General features: G+C 37.1%; 3 long non-coding RNA genes across 5 annotated transcripts in view; all 3 read left to right on the plus strand.

Moving 5' to 3' along the window:
* LOC121077815 overlaps nt 1-3,263 on the plus strand; it is a 45,208-nt gene extending 41,945 nt beyond the window's left edge. For both annotated transcript variants that reach the window (XR_005824324.1, XR_005824323.1), the window contains one exon: nt 2,925-3,263. This is a non-coding gene — a long non-coding RNA (uncharacterized LOC121077815). The remainder of the gene's footprint in view (nt 1-2,924) is intronic.
* A 4,074-nt stretch (nt 3,264-7,337) lies between these two features.
* LOC121077817 lies at nt 7,338-11,322 on the plus strand. Its single transcript, XR_005824327.1, has 3 exons — nt 7,338-8,578; nt 11,094-11,190; nt 11,264-11,322. It is a non-coding gene; the product is annotated as an uncharacterized LOC121077817 (long non-coding RNA).
* Nucleotides 11,323-13,462: 2,140 nt separating this feature from the next.
* LOC121077816 overlaps nt 13,463-27,667 on the plus strand; it is a 97,335-nt gene continuing 83,130 nt past the window's right edge. Inside the window, exons 1-2 of one of the 2 annotated variants that reach the window (XR_005824326.1) lie at nt 13,463-13,695; nt 13,947-14,195. This is a non-coding gene — a long non-coding RNA (uncharacterized LOC121077816). Of the gene's footprint in view, nt 13,696-13,820; nt 14,196-27,667 lie in introns of those variants that run through there. The other variant, XR_005824325.1, reaches the window with a different exon arrangement.

A 27,667-nucleotide genomic window follows, 5' to 3' on the forward strand; every position in this document is an offset into this window, starting at 1 on the left:
GCTCTGAAAGGAACTGCTCTTTGTGATACATTTAAGCTGGGAAATACATTTATATATTTAAGGAAAGTAAATATGGAAAAATATGGGCTGATTGAGACAGGTTTTAGATTACAAAAAGAAAATAATCTAGGAAGAGACAAACTAATTCAAATGAATAACAGAAAAGTACAAGGGAATATTCAAGGACAACTAGGTAGAACAGAACTGCAGGGTTAGGTTAATTGGTATGGGTGGGAAGTCTTTCTGTCAGGTTTAAGCAGTGAGTGCATCTAAATAATGATGAGAAAATTGAGTCAGAGTGTGTACACAATATTTAGGTACCATGATGATTGCATTTCTGCTTAAATGGGAAATCTAGCTAACAGAAATAATTTTGCTATTTACGCACATGTGCATGAAGAAGAGAACATCTAGAATTAAATCTGAAGGAAAGCTCATGAGCTCCTGTCTGGTGCCTTCAACTTTAATAAAAGAGGATGGCCATCCAGTATTTCTGGGCTGCTTATGTTCCTACTTTTTTCTGTTTATTAACCTAAGAGAACTCCTTATGGCTTCCTCAGATAGAGCATAAAATAGAAGCTCTGTCAGACTTATTAGGAGTGTTTTTTAACTTTATTTTAAATGAGCGGTACTTTTATTTCCATTAGATTTTCAATAATTGCTTAAAAGCAATGCTTTGACTTACATTTTGTGAAGTCAAATGATTTAAATTATAGCTGTAAAGCACTAAGATTTATAAATTTTAATTACGTATAGCAGACAAAACCATCATTATCTAACTATTAAGGTGTTAATTATTAATTTTTAATCAAAAACAAACTACTTGCTCTGTAATTAAATCTGTAATCTAGATTGCTCTAGTATATCATTATATTTCTTAAGATTTCAAGTCCTAACTGGGTTTCAATTGGCATAGTTCTATTAAAATCAGTTGTTTCTCTGGAATGTATAATTAATGAATATGCAAGTCTCTGTCATGGCTCTTTTCCATTAGCTAACTTTGCAGAAATTTCTTTCACTTGACCAAGGTATATGAACAGCTCGGTCCAATATTTTTTATATTTTTGGAGTTTCTCTACTGATCAATGAAAAACACACCCTAGCAGAGGGATTTTCTGTGGAACTTGATGGAATTAATCATCTAAAGCCCAGTGAATGTCAGTGAGTGCAATGGGTGCATAAATCATTCCATATGTTTTCGGAAACTTCCCTGAATAGATTCTAAAAATGAGAATGGTTCTAAGAAAACTGTAGTGGATCCACAGATTCACAGTGATTCTTTCCTGTTTTCAAAGTTCACTGTGCCAACCAGGGGAATATAAAATATGCACAGATATATATGTAATACATGCATGTGTATGTGTGTGTATCTGTGTGTATATTTGTGTATATATATGTGCACACACACACCTGCCTACATACCTAACTCCCACCTCACTGCTCCTAGTCAAACCAAACAGACATTTTTTCTAGAGGTTTTAGTAAAAAGGTCAATTAAATAGACTATTCATTGCCAGGAAAATACATCAGACGTACAAATAGAGTAATGTAATTACTTATACTCTGAAATCAAAATAAATTATACAAAATATTTTTAAAAAGTGTTTTGGAGTTCTCTAGGAAATCTTGAATGGTCAGTTCCTCCAAAAGTCGAGTTAAAAAAAAAAAAAAAAGAGCTCGTATCTGTAAAAGTGCTGATTATTTATGAAGCCTTATATAAACATATCATCCAATGCAAACAGAATGTATCACAACAGGAGGCACCCTAGTGATTATCCATATGTTTACCTCCCACGTATGAGACTGTATGTTTGAGGAAGTAAACAAAATATATGTGGAATAGTGGTTATGAAAAGACATTACTTTCTCCAAAACATGTCTTGTGCATAATGTCTCACTGAGCAAACATAAAAAAAAATTTGGCTTCATGCTGTGTGTACTCCACACAACAGAAGGAACGCTGAATTATAAACAAAAACTATAACTGGTTATCCAAAATTTTAAACGTGGGGACTTATTAAAATTTCTTAAACATTCAGTATTGTGGACATTGAAAAAAAATTCATATGCATTCAAAATTTATTTTACATCTACTAAATTAGATATAAGCTCTTATTATACCACCTACAGGCAAATTTGGTCATAGCTCACTATATATATTTGTGTCCTGCTTTCATGGATATAAAATTAATTAAAGGAGGTAAACAGAATTTGTTATTTGGAAGCAGGAAGAGTAATATACTTGATAAGCAATACTGATCAAAAATATAGCATTGTGCTTTTTTTTTTTCTTTAATTTAAAATGAATGTTTTGTCCTGATGCCAGTCTCAACGCTTTGCCAAGGGGCAGCATATGTCTGGTATTCTGAAAGTTGGCTTCTACGTCAAAAGGAAAGCAGTGACATGAAGTACTGCTGTATTTTCAGTACAAAATTTAATTTACTTACTGTCTCCTGGGACAGGAGCCTCAAAAATATCCAGGGAATTTTATTTAGAAAATTCAGCCCCATAGGAATGGTAGGCTCCCAGGAAGAGATTCTTCACTAAACTGTATATAAGAACAGTGCACAGTAGTAACTACAAGTCTGAATATTTGGCCACAAATGAAGAAAAAATAATGTGGAAAGAAATATGCAGAAGCATTAAGCTGTGACACAGACATTACAGTACTGTGTTGTACAAAGAAATGTCTACGAAGTATGATTTGGGGTGATCTCAAAAGGGAATAGCCTCTACACAGTTCCCCCTGATGCAAAACTCTGAGAAAAAGCAGAGAACTAAGTAAGGATAGCTTAGTTCATTTATACCATTTACTTCAATTGTATCTTCTACCCTGGCTTTTTATAGTATTAAGAAGGAAATAGGAGCCTCATTATTTTCAAATGGAACCCCCTCAGCAGAAATTCTGAAACTGAATTTTGCAGGAGTCTCCAGTGTCTTTAAGTGGTTTTGAGGAAACTGCTGTGCATGAACCACTGTTACATGAACCTGTGTCCCCAGCCTCAAAAGTGGGGTGAGTCATCTCATGGCTTATCCCTAGGATGACTTCAGTGTCTATCATTATGTCATCAAACTGTCTTCCAGCTTTCTACCCTCCTCCTTCTATTTGATTGCACGTGTTACCTTGTAAAAGGATGTACTGTTTCCCACTCTGAAGAATGTATGAGTTATTTTGTGGATTCATGATTAAGTTTTTATATGTAACTGCTAGTGCCACTCTTCAGAGAGGAGAGAATACCAGTTTCTTTTGTGACTGAATTGAACACCTTTTTCCCATTTATAATTTGTACATCGTGGTAATATTTGTAAGAAGTTATTCACTGTGTGCAGACTAGTTACAGATATGATGTCATTCTTCTTTTTCCTTGCTTCAATGGTTTGTAAATCCAGCCAGTATGGTAAGTATATATATATGTATGTGTATCTCAAAATACTGTCACAGCAGAGCTACATTATGTTGTGGGTTCTCCCATTACACTTGACAAGATTGTAGGTCTGTAGTTTCTGTAATAAGGATTTCCTCTATGTGCTGTTTGACCATTCTGTGCTAGTACCAGTATGTATAACTAGAACTATAGATGATTTCTCTTTTTCTTGGAAGCCCAACTTGAAACCATTAATAGCTGAAGAAAGATTATGGTGGTAGTACCACACTAATTTGTTTATGAAACTCTTAGTCACATACACAATAATGAAAATATTATATAATTACTGGACTTTTTTGTATTATTTAAAAATATATTTTCCTTCTTTAAGGTTTAAATTGCACTCTAAATAAGCCCATTCTAATTCAGGAATTTGGGACTAGAACTTTCACTAAAGAATGGGTGAGTCAATTCCTAATCATCTCCAGTAAGTTCATATTGTGCCATAATTAAAAAGTAAAATTAACAGAGACAGTTTAAAATTCATTAAGATTCAGCAAAAATAAAAACCAGTATGATCATAAGCAACACTTCTTTTGTGTTTGTTTGCCAAGTTATGCAAGACTGCATTTGGGAAAAATAACACTTTGCTGGCTAATATGTTAGAAGATCATAAATAAATGTTTGCACATCCTCTTGCTGCAATGTTGATGAATCAGTGTTAGCATTAATTAAAATGCTTGCATAATTTTAATTCATGAAAGCCAAAATTGTGTTTTGAGTATGTTTTGCATAAAACAAATTTTCTTGACTTTTGGTGATCTTTGTGTTTGTTTCACTGTCATGGTGTTGCTATTAGTAGATATAACACATTCCTTTAGATAGTTTTGTCTGTGAAAAGATTAGAAAGTTCAGTCAGGGTTTGTTATTACAGCTCTTAAGCTTTCATTTTGCAAGACATTATGTTTCATAGATTGTTATTTTGCTGGTATATGATCCGTAGAGTTAACAGATGAGCATTTGAAACTCCTCTTATGTCCTCTGTGCTAGAGGAAACTGTATTCAGACAATCCCAACTTTAGCCAGACTTTACTAGTTTAGTCTTAATATGTTAGCAGATTATCAGAAGGCAAGCTATGAAACATGAGCAAGGTTTCTGCCTATTTTGTCATTCTGATTTAAAAAAAAAGACCATATACTGTGTATTTTCCAAGGCCAATGTGAAAAGGACTTTTTTCACACAGAAGTGTTGCTAAGCAAAAAAGACTAGAAACAGAAAACACTTCTGGGTGCAAACCCAGTCTTATTGTCTTATTCTTGAATGATGTCAGTTAGGTGAGATTTAATACATCTGTAAGAAATCCAGAAAGTAAGTTTTCCTTATCTCTGCTTTTATGATCCAATTTAGACTTTCGGGGCTTGCTGGTGTCTTCACTTTCTTAAGTTCATGTTCTCTCTTGACTTGAACTTTTAACATCTTTTTTGCTAACGATGTGAGAAGCTTTCTCAAAGTTCTTAGCATTCAGGATGTTTGGACCTTTAACCATTTCTAAGGCTAGTCAATGCTAGAGGAAAGCAGAATGAAGCAATAAACTAGCACTATAAATACACTTTATATGCAATTTTGGTTGACTGTGTTGAGTCAATGTCAGTATATGCTATCAAAGCTCTTAAGTTGATAAACCATCATCTGTACAGTATGTACAAAATAATTCTTTACATTACACTGACAATTCAAAGTATCTGCAGAAATCCGTGGTTTGCAGCAGCTTTTAAACAGGTAATGGGATTGACTCAACTCATTGTGATATAGGTGTGAGTAAGGAAATCAGATGGAGTGGGACTTTTAAAGTCTCAGGGAACATGAAAATCCAGTGTGTAACCTGAACATTTAGTGCTTAGTATTTTGAATGCATTCTGTCAGTCCCCAGAAAGTGTTCCAAACACGCTAAAAGCTGTCCTAAGACTTAGTTCCTGTATGAGATATATTATGTATTGACTTGTATGTGTCCTGTACCATAGCTCTTGTGGTAGGGAACTTTTTAGGTGCGCGTTTATGATGATCCCACTGAATAATACTAAACCCGTGATGTTAATGCAGTAGAGCCATTGAAAGGTTTAACCTTACTGTGATCAATGCAAATCCTCCTGTAACGTGTTCTCTTTGTCAGATCTCTTTCCCACCTTGAAAACATTCTCTCTTCCACTCTGGATTGTTAGTCTGTGCTGCTGTGATCTTCACTTGGATTCTTATTATCTGATAGAATTTGGTTGCAATAAGCCTTCTCAAATTAAGGCATTACTCTGTGAACACATATCTTGAATGATTTCTTCATCATAAGGGTCAAGAAAACAAAGAGTGCTTAAAAGGGCATATTTATAGTATGAGTTATTGAGAATGTAATGAACTGCAAAGTCATGGTGCCTTGGAAGCCAGATTTCCCAAATTCATGTTTTGTAATTAGAGAACAAATCCTTTCTTCCATTATTATATCAGACATAATTTCTGCTTTCAGTAGATCTTTTCATAGCACTTATATTTCCTGAGTAATGCACAAAACTCACGGCAGATTAGCATTGACAGCTGATTTATTAAGTTTGGCCTTTTTTCTTCATAACTTTTATCTCAGCGGGCTAATGAAGAACCAAAATGATTAGTTCATACATTCAGCTTTGCCAGTAAAACCAGTACATCTATCCCATTACAAAGAATATGTGTCAAAATGAGTAAAAGCAACTTAATGGGATGAAAGATAGACTGCAACCTGGTGTGGCCATAGGACATGCATACTAAAATCTTTGTGAGCCTGAAAGCCACATCCCTTTGAAACCTGCCATCTGAATCCCTTTAGAGATGGGGATTTCTGGGAATGGTTCACAGGTGAGCAGACTGTTACTCCCCTGCCCTCCAGTGCAGGATGTGGTCTGGCTGTGGGCACGGCTGGCATCCAGGCTGACACAGCGATACTGGTCTCCGTACACTCTGTGAGTGGGCAGTGGCAGTTACAGCAGTCCCTCAAATACAGTACGATATGAATTAGTAGTGGGAACAATTACTTTTGTGGAAGCATAGCAAACATTTTTATCTATCTTTAGGTAGCTACTGTGTCTAGAAGGAAAAAGACAAGAGAGGACTCAAGGAGACAAACAGTTAATTAAAAAAATGGGGGTGGGTAGGGGGGTAACCTGTCCAAAAGGCAAGTAACCAACCCAAAACCACAAGTACAGAACAGAGATCTCTCTCAGAAATTTCTATGCTAAATCAATATTTAGAGCAATATCTAAAGAAAAGAAAAGCAGGAAAACAACAATAACAACAAATCAGGCTGATTTTTTTTTCCCCATCAGTTGTGAGACCACTACACCAAAATAGTATCTTGGAAGAAGTGCAGATGAGCAGTTAAAGTGTCTTGGGTCTTGTCAATATTAATGTATAACAGAGTTCTGTAACAAATGTTCATAGAATCATAGAATATCCCGAGTTGGAAGGGACCCATAAGGATCATCCAGTCCAACTCCTGTTACAAAGGCAGAGCATAATAAGAACAGTTAAACAGGAATGAACTTGTTTGAAAGACGTAGTGGTGGCTGCAAGCCATTCTGTGGCTGTTTAAGACAGCATATCACATGGCAACAACAGTGTTTTAGATGGTGCTGCTGAAAAAAAATACGTAAATCTGGTGCTGGGGAAGGGAGGTTGGAAGGTTCTCCTTGTTTTTTACATAAACTTGAGAATTTTTGGAAGGTCCTGAAGGTGAGGAGGAAGAGAGTAGTGTAACTGCAGCAGTGGGTGATGGATGGTTAGCTATAAAGCCCAGTGTCTACAGCCCACTCTCTCAGATGCTCTGTAGTACCCGTGGCTAAAGAAGATGTCAGTGCCATGTTTTCAGCATGTGTCCCTCATCCACTTCTTTTAGCCACCATCGGACAAAAATGTGTTGAGAAGTCTTTAGTTAAGCTGCAGGCAGTATAATTCCTGACAAGCAATTGAGACCTCTGATAAAAATATATTTAAGATACGTTTATCTGAATAAATACATATCGGCTTCCACAAAAATATACTGAGTACTGCAGAGGACAACATCAAACATTTCTGAGCGTGTCTGGAGAAATGAATGGGACACTGCTGGGGCAGGGCAGGGGTGGTTGTTTCTGCCAGTGGGGAAGTGTTTGAACAATATTTGGAAGAAGGGGTCTGTGTGTAAAGAAGTATCCTTTCACCCTTTAATTTGCTTCTCTTTCAGAATAGAAGGCAACAGTAAGCTCTTTAATATTTTTTCCACTCATATGTTTGTGTTTAATACACAAAGGATATATTTCCAGCTAGTATTTTTGTGGCACACTATTTGAAAACAAATGTATGCAATGCAAATACACCTCATTGGCTCTCCTTTGGCTTCTTTTCTTCCAAATTAAATAGGAAAACAAGTAAACAATTGGTCTTGCTGGCAACTCAGTGTCTCATACCGTTTTGCTTTTCCATATGCAAATTCCCACCAAAAATCAAAGCATCCTGCACTTTGTTCCTGTTGGGTTAAGTGACTAGGAGAAATTGTGTGAAGAAACCTTGCCATTACTATTCCTATTTAGCTTTGTGGAGTTCCAAATGATATCAAAACCCAAGTTTGTTCCTTTTCTTTTCAATAACTTTTTTTCATTGTGGCTGTTGGTGTTCTAGGAAGAGGCATTAATTTGGCAGGATAGCATCTTCTTTTTAATCCCTGGACATTGTCACCTACTCCAATTTAACAGAGAGCAGAAAACAGCTTTCTCTCCTAACAGCTGTAACTAATTTAGATTTTTATTTTTCTCTGTGGATTCTCAGTCAAAGTGCAAGTTTTGCTACAGTCAGTATTGTGTTTATTTACATTTACTTCAGTTCTGGGAGAATGAAGAGGTTTGGTTGGGTTTGGTTTTCCCCAGGAAAGGAGTCCTCCAAAGTAGAGGAGCCAAAAGCATTAGCTAAATGATTAGTCAGAATTGCTACTGACCAGTGTCTCCGTTATGGAGCAAACTTGTGGACATGCTCACGTGCTTTTGTACAGCTGACTTCTCTCAGATGCATTCTTTCAGCCCTCTCTCATTGGTGATGCACTCTTGCAGCTTCTCCCCTCCCCTCATCTCAGCAGTTGCAAATATGCCAATATTAATTGATTTTAATTATTGCAGTACTCCTGAGCATATGAGTAGTGTAACTGCCAGGAGTTGTAAAGGTAAGTAAAGTAACTACTTTATGTGTTTTAATGCCTTTCCCTTTAATATATCCAGTTGGCTTCTATCAGGGACAAGGTATTCAGGAAGATGGATTTTTGGACTGATCAGATATGTTAGTTCTTTTACTTTCATGTAATGTGAAAAATAATTCATGGTTTCATCACATAGCAAATGAACGTTTTCCATTTTCTTTCTATTTGCTAAAGATAAAGCCAAAATGTTGCTAATATGTAGAAAAATATTGTTCTTGATTGTTTTTTTCCCTCTTATTTGAGGGAAGGGTTTGAGGTGAATCCATTTTTTTTTCTTTTGTAATTTTCTGTAACTAAAACCACTGTGAAAATGTAGTCATTTCAGATTTGTAAAAAGCAGGGTTGTGCTATACAAAAGGTACAGTGCTTGGGAGTACTGTGAAGTGTGAAACCAAGAACACCAAAAAGAAAACTATTTCATACATTTGAAACACAGATTTGTGCTTGATAGGTAGAAATGAATTGTTTCACAAAGCATCTTCTTTTTATTTGCAAGTGAAATGTATGTGGGTGACAGAAGTTTCATAGTTATGATGTGAAATCCAGAAGCCTTTAAAACGTGCTTTGAACAAGGAAACCTTTGCAACTCAGAAAGATACAGCAGGCAGACGTTATTTTGTAAATTGTGTGTGTTGGCCAAATGATTTTAGTGACCTTTGTGTTGCCAAGTTTATGTGTATGACTAGGCCATATACCCACAGTTAATTGTGCCTACGCTGATCAGCAGCTTCTAATTAGAGAGAGAAATGAAATGGCTGTATCTCCTGATGTACCTAGGCAAAGTGATTAACTCACGTCCCTGAGTGGGACTCTGGAAAATCAAACTGTATGCCTGTTTTTCTAATTGTTGATCTGGCTGAGTGACAGGCAAGGAAAAGGTCTAATCTTTCTTGCCCTTATTTCTTACGTTGTAACTAAACTGAAAATGGAGATGTTTTTAACCTTTGGTTTAGAAGATTAAACTACTGTTCAATAAGTCGAACTTCTGCCACCTCCTTTTTCTCTGTTATCACTTAGTCACCTTGAAGGCAATCAGTTCTTGTACAAGAAGTTCTAGTCTTAGTGTGATAACTGACATTGTAAAATTGCTTAGGAAAATACTATTGCTGAAATAAATGGTGAACTTCTCTTTCTGTTATCCTTTGCGCAAGCAAATACCTGCTAACCCACTAATCTGTGTCTGCATCAGGGAAACCTGCGCTCAGTAAAGACAAAGTTTGTTTACATTCCTGGGAACGTCAGCTTTTTACAATTCTATCTCCATGTGAAATTTCCTTTAGAGAAGTTCTGAAATAAGCTGCTACCAAAATGGGGCCTTGCAAAAAGTTACAGCCTTTAAAATGAAAATTATCGGATTGTAAATGTTTAGGATGTGAAAGGAAATTGACATAGGAAGTGTTTTGTTCATTAAAATTCTAAACCTGTGCAAGTATTTATTGGAAATCTTTACCCACTTTCCTGATGACTATATATGAAAGCTCATACTTTTTAATTTGTTTGCTGGCAAAACTACCCCTTTTATTATGATTTTAAGATATGATGTTATACATTTGATGTTATTAAAGAAAACTCTGGTACATGTTGATGAACTAGAAAATGGATATAAATGGTGTCACCTTTAACAAATGCTTTCCACCATAAAAAGCAATAGCTACACGGTTGATGCAATCAAGCTTTTCCAATATAATGGTGTTTTTAGCAAGATCTGAGGGTCTAAAATTGACAGAGCTGTAATTAAAGTTCTGCATGCTGATCTACTGTGGTATGCACACCACTCTGTTATTAAGTCTGCTCTACCACAAAGCCAAAGAAATACACTCCGAAATGCATCTTTTTAAATTGGGTATATTTATTCCAAAACAGGGATATGAGCACTCAGCTTCTTCACTGAGTGTGACTGGAGTCAGCAAGCAAAAGAATGTACATAAAAAGTTTTAATTGTTTCATCTGTCAGCCTACTAAAGTGATCATTCACCTGTGGTTTATTTATTTGTTTATTTATTTATTTATAAAGCTCTGATTAATGTGGTTTCAAGGCCTGTTAACTTAGATTTCAGTGTCTGTTTAGTTTCTCCTGAATCAGCAGTGATTCCCTAAGCAGAACTTTTGTATTAAATAAAAAGAGAATTTCAGGACAACAGCCTTTGAGGTGTTTAATGGCTTAGGCTTGTAAAGAAAAACAAAGTAGTTAAAAAGTTTTGGAATATGGTGTTTAACAGAAGACAATTATATGAGAGATGGTATAATATATTATGATGTTAATGTAATTTACATTATTATGCAACTGTATCGTTTGTAACACATACTAAATCATGCCATGCAGGTTATTCTATTTGAAACGTAAAGGACAGAGTGATAAGGCTCAGTGCCTTATGTAAGAAATATTTGTATACAAGTAAGGTGAAAAAATAAGTTGATAATTATCTGAGGATAATGTTATGAGGCATGTATGTTGTATACACTTTTTAATTTTGTTTTCAAGGATCTCCAGAAGACACAAAGAACTTTATCTGAACTTCATATACCTGCATTAAAGAGTAGAATGGAAGATAGCATTTTACAGTTCATCAGTAAGGCAGGTATAAGTTTAATTTTAAGACAGAAAAGGCTTTCAGTGTAAAAAAAACTATACTTACATATTTTTTTCCTTAGTTTCCAGAGGCTCTTCACCTTTGGGATCTAGAAGAAAATAGTGCTTACAGTTTGATAAGGTTTCTTTATCTCATCTTTCTACAAATTTCTATCCTGCTGTCTCATTCCCTAGCTTGCAGAAACATAATTTTTCTACTATGCCTGTTTCCTTATTCAGCATAGATAATCATTTTATTTACAGTCATCTAACTTCATTTATATTAGGAATTAATAAAATATACCTCCAGGCTGTCTTCTCTCTAGCTAGAACAAAAAAGCAGACTAGCTTCAGCTCCTAATGAATCATTCCTCGTTTGGGGAAATACACAGAGCAGTTCACTAAAATTCCATTAAAATATTAGATATCTGTTAACACTGCAAGTGCAAGTGTAATATGTTTAAATGCAGAATGGAAGACAGGGTGGGTATATGAAAAATGAATGAGCACTTACAAAAATGATTGTGCTCATTAAGGTTACTCTGGAAGAATTCCAAATGTTATGACCACAAGCACCCCTTAATTTTCAATACTGTGGCCTGTCATAGTTGTGAACTAATACCAGGGAAACTCAGTGTCACAATAGTACCATTGTATCCTGAGCATGGTATCACCACAGATTCTTCTGCATGGTTGTTTTTGCTCCAAGTTTGTCATTTCAATGTTATTTCTAATTTGTTCTATATTTTTCTAAACTGTCTAGTTAATATCTATTTTTAAGATTTAAAGATTATTTTTAGCTAAACAAATTTGTGAAATATCATTTCTACATTTTTCCCCAACTGTAAGCATCAAACCAGTTACTTATATTCTATGCATTCATTTATAGCTTTTTCCTTCATAATAAATACTACAGTTATGTAATTACTCTAATTGAAACTCTCCTGGATGCACTGCTAAGACTTAAGCTTGCCTTTCCATACAGTGATGACTTTTTTCTTTTAGAATTGGATACTTAGTCTTTTGTTCAAGTTCGAGCCTTTGACCAGATAGTGAAAGGTTATAATTTAAACAATAACAAAATGCTGCCATTCTCTTTCCCGGTCCCTTACAGCTGCTTAGAAAAAATTTGATGACTGTCAGAGAGGGGAAGTGAAGGGACAGAGTGCTGATGAGTTAGGGAAAAAAATGGTTTGTGTAATAAAATTGGGTTTGATGAATTTCCTTACTGAAAATACAATGAAGAAAAAGTATTTTTCTGGAATTCTGACATGTTTAGGTCAAAAATACAAAACAGATTTCTTTCTGTCTGCCCTATCAATGGCAAGTATCTATTCCCTTTTCATCAAACTTTTTTTTGCAGTTTCTCTCGGATTAAAAGGGATAATATAAGGTGAATAATGGAGTATGGGAAGGTGGGAATAATGGAGGTGGGAAGGCTCACCATGTAGCTTGCCAGAATCCAACAAAATGGAGAGACAGAATGTGAAGACTGGATCAGATTAGAATTTATAGACAAAACATTTGCATAGAAGAAAGTGAATTTTAATCTTCATTTGTGATTTTGGGCAAGGAAAGTGGAAAGTTTATGGTAATATATTGCTGAAATACTGAGGGTCAACACCAGAGAGTTCTGAGAAGAAAACTTATGAATCACAAAAGGTAGTTGTCATTTCTTACCAGTGGGTACCAAAGTGCCTACTATTTATACTATATATATACTTGTACTATATGTATATATATACATACTATATATATATATGTAAAAGCCCAGGAATCTTTGGCTTTGAAAAAATGTAGTAAAAATGTTCATATTGATGTGAGGGGAGAGTGAATGTGAATGAATGCAGGGTTACCAAATACCATCAGGAAAAAGGCTCTAGAAGTGCTGCGTTGCTAACATCGAAAGTAGGAGGTGATTGGGATCCTAGCACGTCTACCTGCAATTTCTCAGGAAGACCAGCTCTGAAACAGAGATAGTGACTAAAGCCTCATTACTCACCAGGGTGGGACAAAATAGGGAGATAAATCTCTGCTGGCTCTTAAGGGGTACATCCAAAACCAGTGTGCTCCTGATAAGAATCCTGCAGATGTGGGGTGGGGCTTGAAACTGGTGCCCTTTGTCCTCCTTGTCACTGGCAGCAATCCCGAACACAGCACCGGCTGGAGATGTCATAGTGCCTGCGTGCTCGGCAGAGTGCTGCCACCTGTCGCAGTGCTTGTGGGCGTGAGAGTGTGCCCCCAGTGAGTGTCTCATCTTAGAGACTGAAATCAGATTTATTTAAAAATAAATGAATTCTTCCTTCATATGATGAATGTCATAGAGGTGGATTGTTTCTAAGTTGTGATGTTATTTCCTGCTGGGCAAGTTGGCTGTCACTATGTCTGTGGGAGTTTTTAAGGCGTGACAGCGGTGGCCGTGTCACAATGGGCAACGTGTCACAATGGGCAACCGGTGGGCTTAAAAAGGGCGGCGGGGCTGGGGCAGGCCCAAAGCTGGGAGCAGGCCCCTGAGGTGAGGGAGGGAAGGGGAGGGGAGGGGAGGGGAGGGGAGGGGAGGGAAGGGAAGGGAAGGGAAGGGAAGGGAAGGGAAGGGAAGGGAAGGGAAGGGAAGGGAAGGGAAGGGAAGGGAAGGGAAGGGAAGGGAAGGGAAGGGAAGGGAAGGGAAGGGAAGGGAAGGGAAGGGAAGGGAAGGGGAGAGGTGTTACATCCCTTCAAGGGATGGGCCCTGAAGGGATGTGACACCCCATTCCTTTGGTCCCTCAGCTGGCTGTGAAGGAGCTGTGGGGACTGACACCTCTGCCTGTGGCTGCAAACTCACCTCATCACTCGGCCCCTCAGGGTCACTGGAGGAGCATCTGCTGAGGCCATGGTTTGGGGAGTGCTCATCGTCAACTGGCGTTGTGTCCACCACGTCCACCACATCGTGTCCAGACATGCGGGAGGAGGGTGAGTGAGAGCAAAGTAACCACACAGCTGCCTGGCGAGGAGCAAGGGGTCACCATGGGAAACGAGGTAAGTGGAGTAGTCTGCCCCAGCCCAGGCTTCGGCCAGGCTTGTGGCACGGGCCACATCTTCTCATGTAGGAAATTTGTCCTTGTAATACTCATACACTGAATAACAGGGAATGTTCAAAGTTTGTTCAAGGAAAACAGTCAGGTTTAATTAATTCAATACATGAGAACAAAAATTATGAAATAATCTTCTGCATATTCTTTGTTCTGGAGTCAAGATTTGCTTGCAATATTGAAAACATGGTTTATTTAATGCAGGACCTTAGTATTTTTACGTGACAGTTTAACCAAACATGCTAAAGTTGGAAATGGAAAGGTTTCAAATAATTAAGTTTAATTACTTAAGCATCATTTAATCAAAATAATCTTCTATGATAGTAATTATCATTGTCAGTCCTTTTCTCACACATACTTAAATATTTCATATATTAATATCAACCTTGATTACTGTACTTACTGAGAGCTACAAGCTGCTGCATTGCAGCTGCTGAGGTAGTGCTATCTGAACAGCTTGAAATGAGCTCATTTGGGTACTGGAAGCCAGTGAAATGCTGGAAGCATGGTGGTTTGTATGGGTTAATATAACCTATTAAGTAGCATGATAAATTAGTCTCTGTGGAGTTTTGTGCTATCACAGTTTGCTTCCAGAACCTGAGGTAGAGTGTTTCAAGCGTCTTGGCTGGAGAGCTGCAATGATAATGTATCTCATTAATTCCAAGTCTGGAATAATTCCTCAAGAATTAGCACAGCTATTTAGCTGAAAAGACAAAACAAACAATTGTAGTGAGGAAGCCATTCGGTTTTGCTCAGATTCTTAGGGAAGATTGCCGAAGCTGCTCTCAGACAGCACAGCTGAGCCACATGTTCAAAACAGGCAATTTTTGTTTTATGATAACTACTACTACATCTCCTAGCTTTGATCCCACTCTGAGCCCCACATCTGGAATGCAGCATGGCTTCAAGGCTCTGAGACCTTCAGAAAGGACTCCCAGTGTCCCTGGGTAGCACAGGAGAAAAAAAAAAAATCTGGTCTTGGTAATACTGTTCCAAATAATTATTAAAATGGCATAGGGATACCAGTTGTTATGGTTTAAAGTTTGGCCTACGGACAATCAAGATTTTATATTATTATTTTCCAATGTGAAAAGAAACTCAGCACAAGCGGGGACTGAGCAGTATAGCAGAGTGATATACGTATACAGGAGCGTTAGTCACTTTTGACTTTATTCTGTGTCTATAAAAGACACAGATGTTCATAAGCAATTTGGGAGCATAAGACTTACATTTAAGGTGAAAAACAAAACAAAACAAAAAACAGCACAGCTACAGCTTCATCCCTTTTTGATGCAAAAATGAATCCCCAAACTTTACTAGACTAAACTGGAGTTTGGGCCTGACGCATAATTAGGTATTCAACATGTTCCTTAAACATGTAAAAGTGAAAGCTCTATTTAACCTCACCATCTCAGGTAATGTATTTATTTGTCACTGCATTAAATACCCAAAGATGGAAGATCTGTCTTAGTAAACACTCCTGAAAGACTATGGTCAGCAAGGGTGATGGGACCAATATGAAATTTAGTCCTGGCTATTTCTCTGTAGATAATAATAATAAACACTGTCTTTCTCTCAGGTATCACATAATAAAAGCTTGTAAAAGTTGAGGTTATTAGTGAGCTAAGTTATCTATATTGGTATTAGGGTAAGTTAATTCTTGCTGTGATAACACAGAACACTTACAGGCTACTGATGTCAACAAAATAATCTTGTATGAAAATGGAGTCTGAACAACTTGTATTCTCATTATTAAAAAATTGCAGAAATATCTGGTGTGTCATCCTTGGTTCTGAAAGTTTCCTCAGAACCTCTCAGAACCCAATCTGCTTCATGGCACTGGCTGTCTGTTATTTTGACTTGTTCTATCTTCAGTGCATAAATGAACTGGTTCCCTGATCAAAAGTTAACCTCCCATTCCACAAGACGATAATGAATCTGAATTTTTCACACAAATCTGATTTTGTGTGAACTGTTCAGTAATCTTTATTCACATGATTTTATCTAATCATAGTTCTAAATCATTCACAAATTGTTAGAAGTGCTACCAAATGTTTTACTGAACCATCTTCTTGGTGCCTGATGTGGTCCATTGACCATACGGATGTTCAGTGGCAATAATCAAGTGGCATTTTTGTCAGTAAGGGAAAAGTAAAGGTAAAATTCTGAGATTATTGTTTCAAGCAGAATTTAAGATACAGCATCATTTCTACCAGTCTGCAGCTCAGGATGACTTTCATTGTACTGAGCATGCTCTGACTCTGTTTTGCTCCTCAAAGCATTAGTAGCTCAGCATGAGATATTCTTCTTCCTGTTATCCTTCAGATACAGTGTTTGGTAGCGTTTTGTCCTGCAGTCTCCATAACAGGAAACAGATTTGACTGTTTTGGACTTTTATTGGAATTTAAATGTCTTCAGTTGATCAAGTTTGTTTATGAAGTACTTTCACAACTATAACATTCTTTTATGGTGACTTCTTTATTTTACCTATGTGAGAATATTCTTTATGTTTTGTGTGTCTCTTTTCAAATCCCGAACCACATGTCACAGTACCACAACAATGTTTTTTCATATCTAAACATAAAGTTAACAAAAATTGTTGTTTAGCTTGCTGCTAATATACCTGTTTAACGAGACATTTCTTTAAATGAAGTACAGGCTTACTGCTTGGAGGCAATACAAGTATAGTCAGGACTACTATAGTGTAACATTAACCAAACTATCTTAAACACCAGAAAACATCATTTTCTGTTATCAGAGACCATATAAATATGCATTAATTTTAAGCCTCAACACTAAATTATCAATTTTTTTTAATAGTTCATGTTTAAGTAAGCACTAAAACACTCTGTTTTCTGTTTTTTTTTTTTTTTTTTTTTTTTTTAGCTGTGAAAAGTGACAAAAGCAGCTCTGTTTCTTGAGTAGATTGCAATTCTTGAGTAGATTTTCCCTTTCTTAAATCTGCGCTCACAGAGGCACAAACAGCAGCACTCCCTGGCTCAGCTCTGGGCAGCGGCGGGTCCCTTTGGAGCCAGCTGTAACTTATCTAACATGGAGCAGCTGCTGGACTCTGTTCACAGAGGCCACCCCTGCAGCCCCCAGCTACCCAAACATCGCCACATAAACCCCATACACATGAAGAGAGTGAGTTAGTGACAGCAAAGCAGAGGTTGTTGTTTGCTGAAGTTGTCAGTGATTGCATATACATGGAAACACCAAAAAGGGCTTCTTGGGTTGCTAAAGCTCAAATGCTTGTGACGGGTAGCACAGATAGATTTTAAGATGGGGAACAGGGAATCCTGGACACTACCAAGATGCTCAAGGAATAGGGATTGCTGACATTTCAGCAGAGAAGGAGACCATGAGGGAAGCAGCTGGCATCTGCCTTGGTGCAGAACAAGCTTTTCCTCTGCTGGCTGAGAAACAGTGAGCTCAGTTCCTCAGCTAGGAGCTGTAGCAGACTAGTTTACATCCACTCTGATTTTTTTATTTTTATTTTATTTTATTTTTTATTTTATTTTTTGAGGATATGCCCAACTCCCCTCCCCTTCTCTTTACTATTCTGCAATTAATCAATATTTGAACCAGCACTAAATCCCCGGGGGGCCAGTTAAACCTGCATTCCACTCTGTCTTAGCAGCTTTACCAGGTTAGTACTTGATTTCAAGAGATTCTCATAAAAATATTGCAATAAAAGGATGCAGTCATTCAACAGAGAAGGAAGACTGTACAGTAATTTCCTTGGAGAAGCTTTTTATATTAGAGCTGTCAAGATTCATTGGCATGAATGGAATGATGGTGGCTCAGGTATCCACTAGATGGGAATAGTAATAGTAGGAGCAAAACAAATTATACCACTCTTCTCCTTTGTGTGTGTTTTAAAGAAACTGGGAGGAAATAACGCATACATCCTGAAACAGTCATGCTTCTGGGGATGGCTGAGTTTAGGAAACTTAGATGCTTTTCATCTCTTCCCAGTATGTATTATGATCAACAAATCCAGAATAATAGTGGTTCAGAGAAAACAAATACCTGAAGTAATTATCCTACCTATTCCATGACTGTATTTTCTATTTTGTTCTTGTTTTGTATGTAGTTTTTGTACTGTTTGCATTCTAGTTCACTTCCAGTCTCTAGAAAGAAACATGTCTTTAACGTTCAGAAAAAGGGAAGCTGAAAAATATATACACACCCAAAAGATTCATTCCTGCACCAAAAATCCTTGTCGATTCCAGTCACGTTAGGCCCCTTTTAGATGTGGAAGGGCTGTCACTCACTCTGCACTGTAGCCTGGCATTTCAAAGCTTCTTGCTCGCCTCTTGACATCTCTCACTCTGTTTGACTTGTTCAGCTTTATTTCCTTCACAATAACATGTGGCCCTGAGGAACTCATTCTTTTCTTACCTATACTCAACTTAAGCCATTTAACTCCTGGTTTTCAGTGGAATCTGCTTCATATTTTTTTTTCTCAGTGATGAAGCATTATTTTCACATTGGAAGACTTGAATATTTAAATAATACTAAAAGTCTTGATGCATGTTATTTAAAAAAAACAAACAAACAAAAACAACCCCAAGCAAGTAGGATTCTTTCAGTTTTCCCTGCAATGCGATATTAAATGGGAAGTCTTATTGTGCAACCTTATTTAGAATATGCTAATGAAGATTAATTCTCTGGTAAAATACACAATTTCCAAATTATCAGGCAGAAGCTTCCTGTATGAGGTGGTTTGTTTTCTTTTACATTTTAAATTAAAATGTAACTGGAACTTGTTCAAAACTGACTGAAGTTGAAGACTCTCTGCCCAGCAATAACTTAATTAAAAAACAAATTAAAAATAAGAAAAAAATGGGAGACTTTTAGAATATGAAACTAGCTAGTATGAGAAGTTCACCTAATCTCAGCCTAGATATTGAATCACTGCTTTTCTGAACAATCTTTATGAATTTTGGTGCCATTATAGTCTTGCAAACACACTAGTAATCACCAGATTGGTAGCGCAAACTGTTATTTCCAAGTCACATATGGTTTGTTGCGCTTACCAACATTTATCAGGTTGTAGAGAATAAAAGTGAATTGCTAGCCAAGCAATTAAGAAGTAAATTCTTCTAAAAGCCCATAAATAAATTATTCTAAAAGCCCACGACCAGCCTGTTACTCTTCCATCTGAACAAAGAGGAGCTAAAGTTCCTCTCCTGCACAGATAAGGAGGGGTGGTTTCCCAGGAGGTCTCATTACACTGGATTTATTCAGTATTAGTCATATATATTCTTTAAGCAGATCTTTTGCTGGATGTAGAAATGTCAGTGACAATAGACATAGCAAAGCAGGGGAGATTTCAGCAATAGCGTGCCTATTTAATTAATCTTGGTCGGTGCTCCAGAACTGCATATCTGCCGGGGTAATAATAAGATTAAGAACAGTGTTTTTGTGTAGAAAATACCCATCCACAAATGCAGAGTCTAATGCAGTATAACTAGACTCTGAAAATCCTGTAAATATAATGATAATTTAACCACTATGGAAGTAAACATGGGAAGATAATGATTTTGTGCCATCGGCTCCCATTTTTGGATATGAAATAATACTCTATTTTAGATAGTTCTGTTAATCCAAGAGAACACCACGGCCCACACAGATGCAAACATGTATGGTAGATAAAGTATTTGTGTGGTATTAATGCCTACCTAGAAGGCCCATCTGACACAGACACTGTGCTCTGCCAGGGTTCATATAAACAAAATTTTAGAAATGATCTCTCTTTCTTTACAAAAGAGGATGACCCTTGTTCTTTGAAGATGTCATCAAACGTTAGTTATTATGTAAAGGCAATGATCCTGTAGCAGTTTAAAAGCTAGTAATTGAAAAAGGAAGATTTCAATGCAGGCTTCTTTGCTACAGGCAAGAGACTGCAAACTCCATTCATTCATGCTGTGCCCACCTCAACAAGATTTCTGGCTTTCTATAGTTGAGGTAGTGGTTCTTTAACACACAGCTGGGAAGCTACCAGAAGTGATTTGAATCAATTAGTCTGCCTTTCTGTATGAGATATTTGAATTTCATGCACTAGTTTCTGAACTAAATGCAATCTATGATTTATTTGGACTGAATTATTGTTCCCTACACTGATTTTGGAGTCCCTTGAGTAGTTTACTGAGGAGGTTAACAGATTGTAACAGATTGTAAACAGATTATTCATGACTGAAAATGAACTAGTAATACTACATTTAACTGCATCATCCAGTGATACCTATCAGTATAATATATTCAAATTACTATTATGTTTAATGCCTCGCTAATCTTGCATGGAACATCATGTTCTGTTCTGATAACCTTATCTTAAGAAAGATGTAACAAAAGTTGTGTTGGGTGGAGGAAGACGCTGAAAGATTAGAGCTGATTACAAGAGATTGTAGTTACTTAAAAGTAAATGAATGGCACAGAGCTTACATTAGAAAACTTTCACGATTGTCTCCTGTGCCATTGAAGACAACATGGTGAACTGACTCTCAAGTAGGGATTTAGGGTATGGAAACAATATTTTTCTTATTTTGGAATGAACCACAAAGCTGAGCTTTGAGCTGAAAGGAAGGACACTTGGATTTTTATATTTTCCATGTACAATTTTTTTTTGGTTAAATTGCTTACTGGTGTGTTAGAGAGGTGAAATCTTTTTATGTCCTTTTTCAAGATGCTGCATGTGGACATAGACATTTATGTACACATATTGTGACTCTTGGCATTTATTGGGTAAGACCATTTGGGTCAGCATATCTACATTCACAGCAAAACTGCAGTGGGCAGAAAGGAAAGCAAAGGTACCTGCCCTGCATTGCTCTGGCTGCATTATATAAGTGTGGTCCCTCAGCTTGGAGCTGCTCTAAATTTTATCAGCTGTGCAAGCCCTTGCACACCAAGTAGCTTTTCATTTTCCTTTTTATCCAGTATGTGCGAGAGTTCAAGCATGAAGTATAGAGTTCAAGCGTGGTTCTGTGTCACCTGGGTATTCACTCTACAAGGCAGAGAAAATCCAGTCATCAAATTTAGCCATTAAGGATGTTTTGCAGAAGTGTGACAAGGGAGCATGACCATTTTAACTTTTCAATGAGCAAGTGTAAAAAATTTCTGGTTGTATCATCTAGTATTCTCACGATTTTGAAGTCTAAAACATATTCTAATATTACTTATTGTATTTCTTCATTAGACAGAAGGATGATGCTCTCCTTTAACAACTATACTTCAGAATGATTTTAAGACCTCTGTCACCTTGCTAAGATAATAAAAATATATAGGAACAAAAAAGTCATGCATAGACAAAGTTCTTGTACTCTACTCTGAGCAAACCAAGAAGTGAAAATAGAACAAAATAGATTTATCTCAAGCAAAAGGATCAATAGTCCTGTGATTATTCCCTTTTCTTTCTCACTGTTCAGCCTCAATTGACTTCTGTTAGCAGGAAGAGCTGAAGTGCTTTTATGCATATAGACAATAAAGTGTACAGGTGCTGGCCTGTAAGGACAAACGATGGTTGTTTGCTTATGATGCTCTGAAATGGTATCCCCTAGGCTTAGGCAGGCAGTGCTGACAAACTGGTTTGAGCTGGAACTTCTCCTTACTGTGTCCATAGAACCAATTAGCAAGTAATGCTCAGGGATGAAAACAGAGGGCTTTCGTCCTCTTGTGAGTCAGTAATTGTCCAAAAGAGATAAATGTGTTTAATTTTGTCCCTGAAGCCTGTGACAATGATATTATGGTATTAGAGGCCATTTCTCTCTTACATTGAATTAATAAATAAAAATCACTTTAAAACAGGATGAAAAGGCTACGCTACGTGGTTTAAATACCTTCTGATTTCAGTTGGGTATGGCTGTGTCCCAAATTAAAGAACTGCTTTTTCATTCAGTACCTCTACTGTTTGATGATGAAGCCTCATGGACTGCATCTCAATTGCTTCTATTACAGTGTGCTGGCTAGGCTGATGTTTCTTGTGGATTGGCACCATCCAACACTTCAATAGGAGTGATTAGGGTCCAGATTCTCAAAACCGCTCAGAATGCTGTGGGCTCTAATTGTCCCTCTGGGTGCTTTTGAAAGCCTGGTTTCAGTATGCAATTCTGGCTGCTTTCTTTCTGCACCTCCCTCCACTCGCTGAGCTGTGAAGGCCTATGGAGTGGAAGCATTTTTTTTTTGTTGTTTCTGTTTTTTTAATCAGGATTAGGATGAACTTTGCTGGTGACACTAATGATGTTTCAGGGGGAATCTTCCCCCCTCTCTACTTTTAAGATGATGCTAGTGTAGCATTGACTTGCTTTAAGAGAGAAGACAGAGCTTCAGGTGATGTTTGCACTGTAAAGCACTGAGAATATCTGTCAGAATATATTTGACACAAGCAATCCCTGTAGCTGAGTTAAAGAAAGAACAGTGTAGGGAATGGCAGGCCGGTAAACTGAAGACTGTTTAAGTGTTTCCAGCTGAGAGTTAATATTAGCTGAGAATCTAGTGCCATGAAAGACTGGCAAAATGCAACATGTAGAGCAACATAAGATAACACTTAATTCAGCGAGGTCTGAATTCAGACATTTTCTGATCTAGAAGCATTCTGTCACTCTAAGAATATAAACCACTAGAGTGATGAAGCAGCAGTGGAGAAGCATAAAATGTTAAGATGTATGCTTGGAAGAAAATTCTATTCTAGAAAATTCTATTGCGCTCTAGCTATTACTGAACTAGTTGCAATTATGAGAAAGGGTGAACTAACTGAAGAATCTTGCAAGATACATGTATATATTCTGTCTTCTCTAAAGGTGACACATTCTTTACTGCAAGTAGGGCTACTAGGTTTCAATACCACATTTCTCCTTGTAGAATAAATTCTCCCTTTCCTAAGAACAGAAATTACGATGTGGAGCATGAAACTTCTTTTGCCTGAAAATAACAGTGTTTGTCGATTTATTAAAGATAAATAAAATGATATTACCTTTTTCATTTGCACAGAATCATTTATTTATTTATTTATTTTATTTTGACTATGGTAACGAGCAACTTACAGACCAAGTCTTACAACTCCAGAAAGAAGATATTATTTACTAATATATTTAATAACACAGTCAGATGTATTTTTGATGTTCCAGAACTGAAACAATCCTTAAACTTGAGCACCTGCTTAAGAAAGAGTGCTATCAATCTCTGCTCTGGTATTAATTTGGAGGAAAAAAAAGCCTTTCAGAATTGTCAAGTAGATACTTGTAACCATGTATTGATGATCTCTAAATGCATTTGAAAATAATCAAGCAAAAAAGGCCCCTAAAGGGCTTTTCTAAGCAGGAAATTATGTCCTTATTTAAAATAGCGGCTCAAATATGCTTGTGTTGCTCCTGCACAGAGAGAATTAAGACAGAACTGTCATGATACACGTGACTATCTGGTCAAAATATTTGATTCTGTGACCAGATCTTTGCATGACCGTGGTTTAATCTATTCCTGTCAAAAGTCTAAGATATGAAGAGGGTCTCCTTACAAAAGCTGCCTGTTGCAGTCAGAATCTGTTGTAATGAACTCCAAGAACTTGTAACACTCGTCATCTTTCCTATCTGTCAGTGAGATGTACTAACATCTTTTTCTTATTTGATACCTGTGAAAGGGTTTTGTCTCATGTGAAACCAAAAATGGATGGCATCTTGTATTGGTGATTCCGGCTGTCGTGCTTTGCCTGTTGCTGGAAGAATATCAGTTTTCCCCAGTGTATTCATCTCAGAGCATTTTCAAGGAGAATAAAATACTCTAAAAGTAAGCAAACTACAGTTATAGTTTAGAGAAATGTTCTCAAGACAACTAAGGAATGGAAGATGGAAAACGTAATGCATTCTTATAGAGATTATTACCAGAAACATGAGGTTTTAGTAATCAAGTAGTGGACAGGAGAGCGCAGTTTTCCCTTTTTTAGTCTGGCAATTCAATTCCATGAGGACTCACTGAGTGCCAGATGGAGCTACTGTGATTTTATAGCATCTGAGGAACAAGTCCTGTTGGTTTACAGTCAGTCACTGTTTCAGTGGGGGTGCTCAGCCTTGAAATCATCCCTCAATTCATGTGCTTATTAATTAAGAACACTTTTGAGAATGTCTTCTTCATTGTGGCAGCTCCGCTGGTCAGGGAAGTGCTCTCTCTTCAGCAATATCTCCCTTCCTCAGAAAGATGGGATGAAAAAGCTTTAGATTAAAACTGCTTTTGTTTTCTTGCTCTGTCTTCAATGCCCGAAGTGAAAACTGCCTTTGATTACTGGACAAGACTTTTTAGATAGAAAGAGCCCTGGAGCTGGCAGCTGAAAGGCACCTGAGTTGCTGTGTGCCTTTGCCAAGATACACCTGCTTTTAAAATCTCAGTCCCCTCTAAAAGAGCAGGATAGGGGGCAGGCCTTTTATCTCCTTGTTAGGCATTATCATTAAGTTGCCATAAAAGCTCCCAGTGTGCACAGGTTTGCTCTCAATGTCCAAGAAGGTGCCCTTTTTAAATTCTATTTATTTATTTTTTATTCCCTGTGACATGATATAACTTTCTGTGATAGAAAAATGCATAGAAAATGGCTCAAAGACTGTCTGGAGAGGAGAGCCTGGAGATGGCCCTGGATGACTACTCAGCAAATGGGAGAATTGGCTGTACAGCACTCCTCAGGAAATGATCAGGTTGAAAATTAAGCAGCCAAATAGCATGATAGCCGTGGAGCCAGCCAGAGAAAGAGCCAGGCTTGTGGGCCACAAACAGTATGTAAATTCAATGAGAACATCCAGCATTCATCTTTTAAATTTTTTTTTTCTGCTCTGTCTGTCAAGATTTCTTTCTTACTCATCTTCATTTAATAGGCAAGGCCTTAGAAATGTTGCAGTGTAAAAACCAAGAGACCTTCAGGCCTATGGCAATTAAATGTTCATTAGCAAATCTGTATATTGTCCTAATTCAGTGTTGCCACGCATGAGCAGAAGGTAAATGTATCATATGGCTTGTTCTGACTGTGTTAAAAAGAAATGTCAGATCTACTTTTGAAGTTATTTTTTCTCATCAGGTTTTGAGTACAAATGAAATATTATGCTTAGCTGCAACACTTGAGAAGCAGGTTACTACAGGATCTAGAACTGAGGAGTGAAGTTAATAAAAATTGACTTAGTTTATTAAGTTCATCGGTCTAGCTGGTAAGGTTAGCATGTAGTAAATGGAGGGGAATGTTACAGGAATCATGATATGCAGAATTCCTGATTGTGGAAATGCTTAGTGTGCGCTTTGCATGGCATGTAATTCACTTTGCTATTGGTATTGCTATTGGTTATTGGTAGTGAGCAATAGCCAGGAAAGGGATTAGTGCATGGGCAGCACCACAGTCTCACTGATCTCTGCTCTGAATCATACATCATCTACCCAATATTCACTAAAGATTATGTCTAAAGAGGCAATGTACCCTGCCAATATTTAAAACATGCAGGAAAGACAGAATTCTCAGTAGCAGTGGGCTTCCTGATGTTTTAATTTATATGCATCAAGTAAGCAAGCACTAGCACTGAAATGTAATGGCAGCAGTGGAATATGCTGTTCTGGAAATAAATCCCTTGCAGAGACCATTAGGCCCACACGGTCTTCAAGCAGTCTGTATGCAGTTGTGCAGGGAAACAGATGTTGTGAACTGTAGAAATCCCAAGCACTTCATCTGCTTCTCTTTAAGGCATTACAAAGAAATTGATGCAGACTACAAAGATCAGTGCTTCAGCATTTCTGCTATATTCAGGTCTTTGGCATAATTAAATCACTGAGGCTCCATTTTTGCCATGAAGCTAGGGCAATTGCCTTTACTTTATATTGCCTTCGCACCACATATAAAGGAAGTCAATGAATGTAAAGTAGCATAATAGATTTGATTGGTGATTACATCACCAATATACAGTATAGGCATAAAATATGAATCGCACCAGCGTGATCTGTATTCCTCAGTTTTCAAGATGCCTTGCTGCATGAAGGAAATAGAAATGTTGCAGAAAAAGTGCCAACCTGAATAGGAAATAAAGATGTGAAAAAATTAGGAAAACATGGAACGAGTGGAGAAAATAGAAGATTCTTTTAAATGGATGTTAATCCATGTAAATTTGTGTAGGAAAAGACTAGGTTAAAAAAAAAAAAAAGAAAAAAGAAGTTCCTTGCTGTGTATAGGTTATTTGAAAAACTCCAGCAGACATTGGCATATATGAAATTGACTTAAGAGAATATTGACTTGGCTTAATTTACTTGGCTTAATTTACTTGTGTTATATCTGTAATTGAAATGGGGATGATGAACTTCACATGCTAATTCCCCAAGGGGCCCATAGCAAAAGTAATTATTTAGTTTTGAAATTATACGTTAATGTAAATTTTTAGCACTGCCTTCAGATGACATTGGTTGATAATTATCTGTTTCATATAATACAAGTGTAAAGCATAACTAAAAATATAATCATCACTGTTCTTCTGTTACGTTTTTTTAGAACTTCTCCAGATAAAATGTTTTAATATAAATATCTGAAAGTTTAAAAGAATTTAAAATAATTTTCAAAGATCCTAGTTTTAGCCTGAAATTGTGGAAACTCATATCAAATAATTATCATCCTGAGGCATCCCAAATAGAAAATTGGGATTTTTGCAGATTGTTAGTCTGTGTTGCTTGAGTTGCAAACAGGCATTGCTGCTAAAATATGGAACGATGACCAATGTCTGGAATGTGCTGATAAGTCTTCAGTATTTTTACAATTTTTACATTATGTTACTGCTTAGAATGTTAACTGAGTTTAAAAACAAATTATAATTAAATGTACCTTTGTGGGTGTTTTATGAAAAGTATACTTGATGAACATATATCAGAAGTAAATGCAGAAAAGCAGAATAACCTAATTTGTCAATTCCAGTTAGTGGGTCATGAAGGCAGCCCTTTATCTCTGAGCACTTGCATTCACAAACACAAATGAAACTTTTATCTCTGTATCTTCTCAGTTAGGAAGAGCTCCTTGCTCTCTGTAGGCTGTCTTATTTTTGGCCATCGCAGAGCTGCCCACTGCTGCTGAGAGCCATGGGAGCTGTGGTGGTACCGAGTCAAAGGCTGAGGCTTTACTGAGCATTAGGTGGGAATGGAAGGTGCGGAGCCATGGCCAATGCTGCCAAGTCGGGTGGCAGATGGCATCAATGCATGTGTCCTTGCTATTAGTCTCTTTTTAAAGGGAAAGGGGAAGAACAAGAAAACTAGACATTTGTATGCTATAAAAATATATCTAAACTGACCACACTTTCTGCATTTGTAAGATACCATACACTTTGCTCATGCAGCACATAAATAATCGACTTCTGTCAGCTGTCATAATACAGTGTCATGGCAATACAGGTGGTTTGTCCAGGGACTTAGAGACAC

This window comes from Cygnus olor, chromosome 14, assembly GCF_009769625.2.
Source record: "Cygnus olor isolate bCygOlo1 chromosome 14, bCygOlo1.pri.v2, whole genome shotgun sequence".
Classification (NCBI taxonomy): Eukaryota; Metazoa; Chordata; class Aves; order Anseriformes; family Anatidae; genus Cygnus; species Cygnus olor.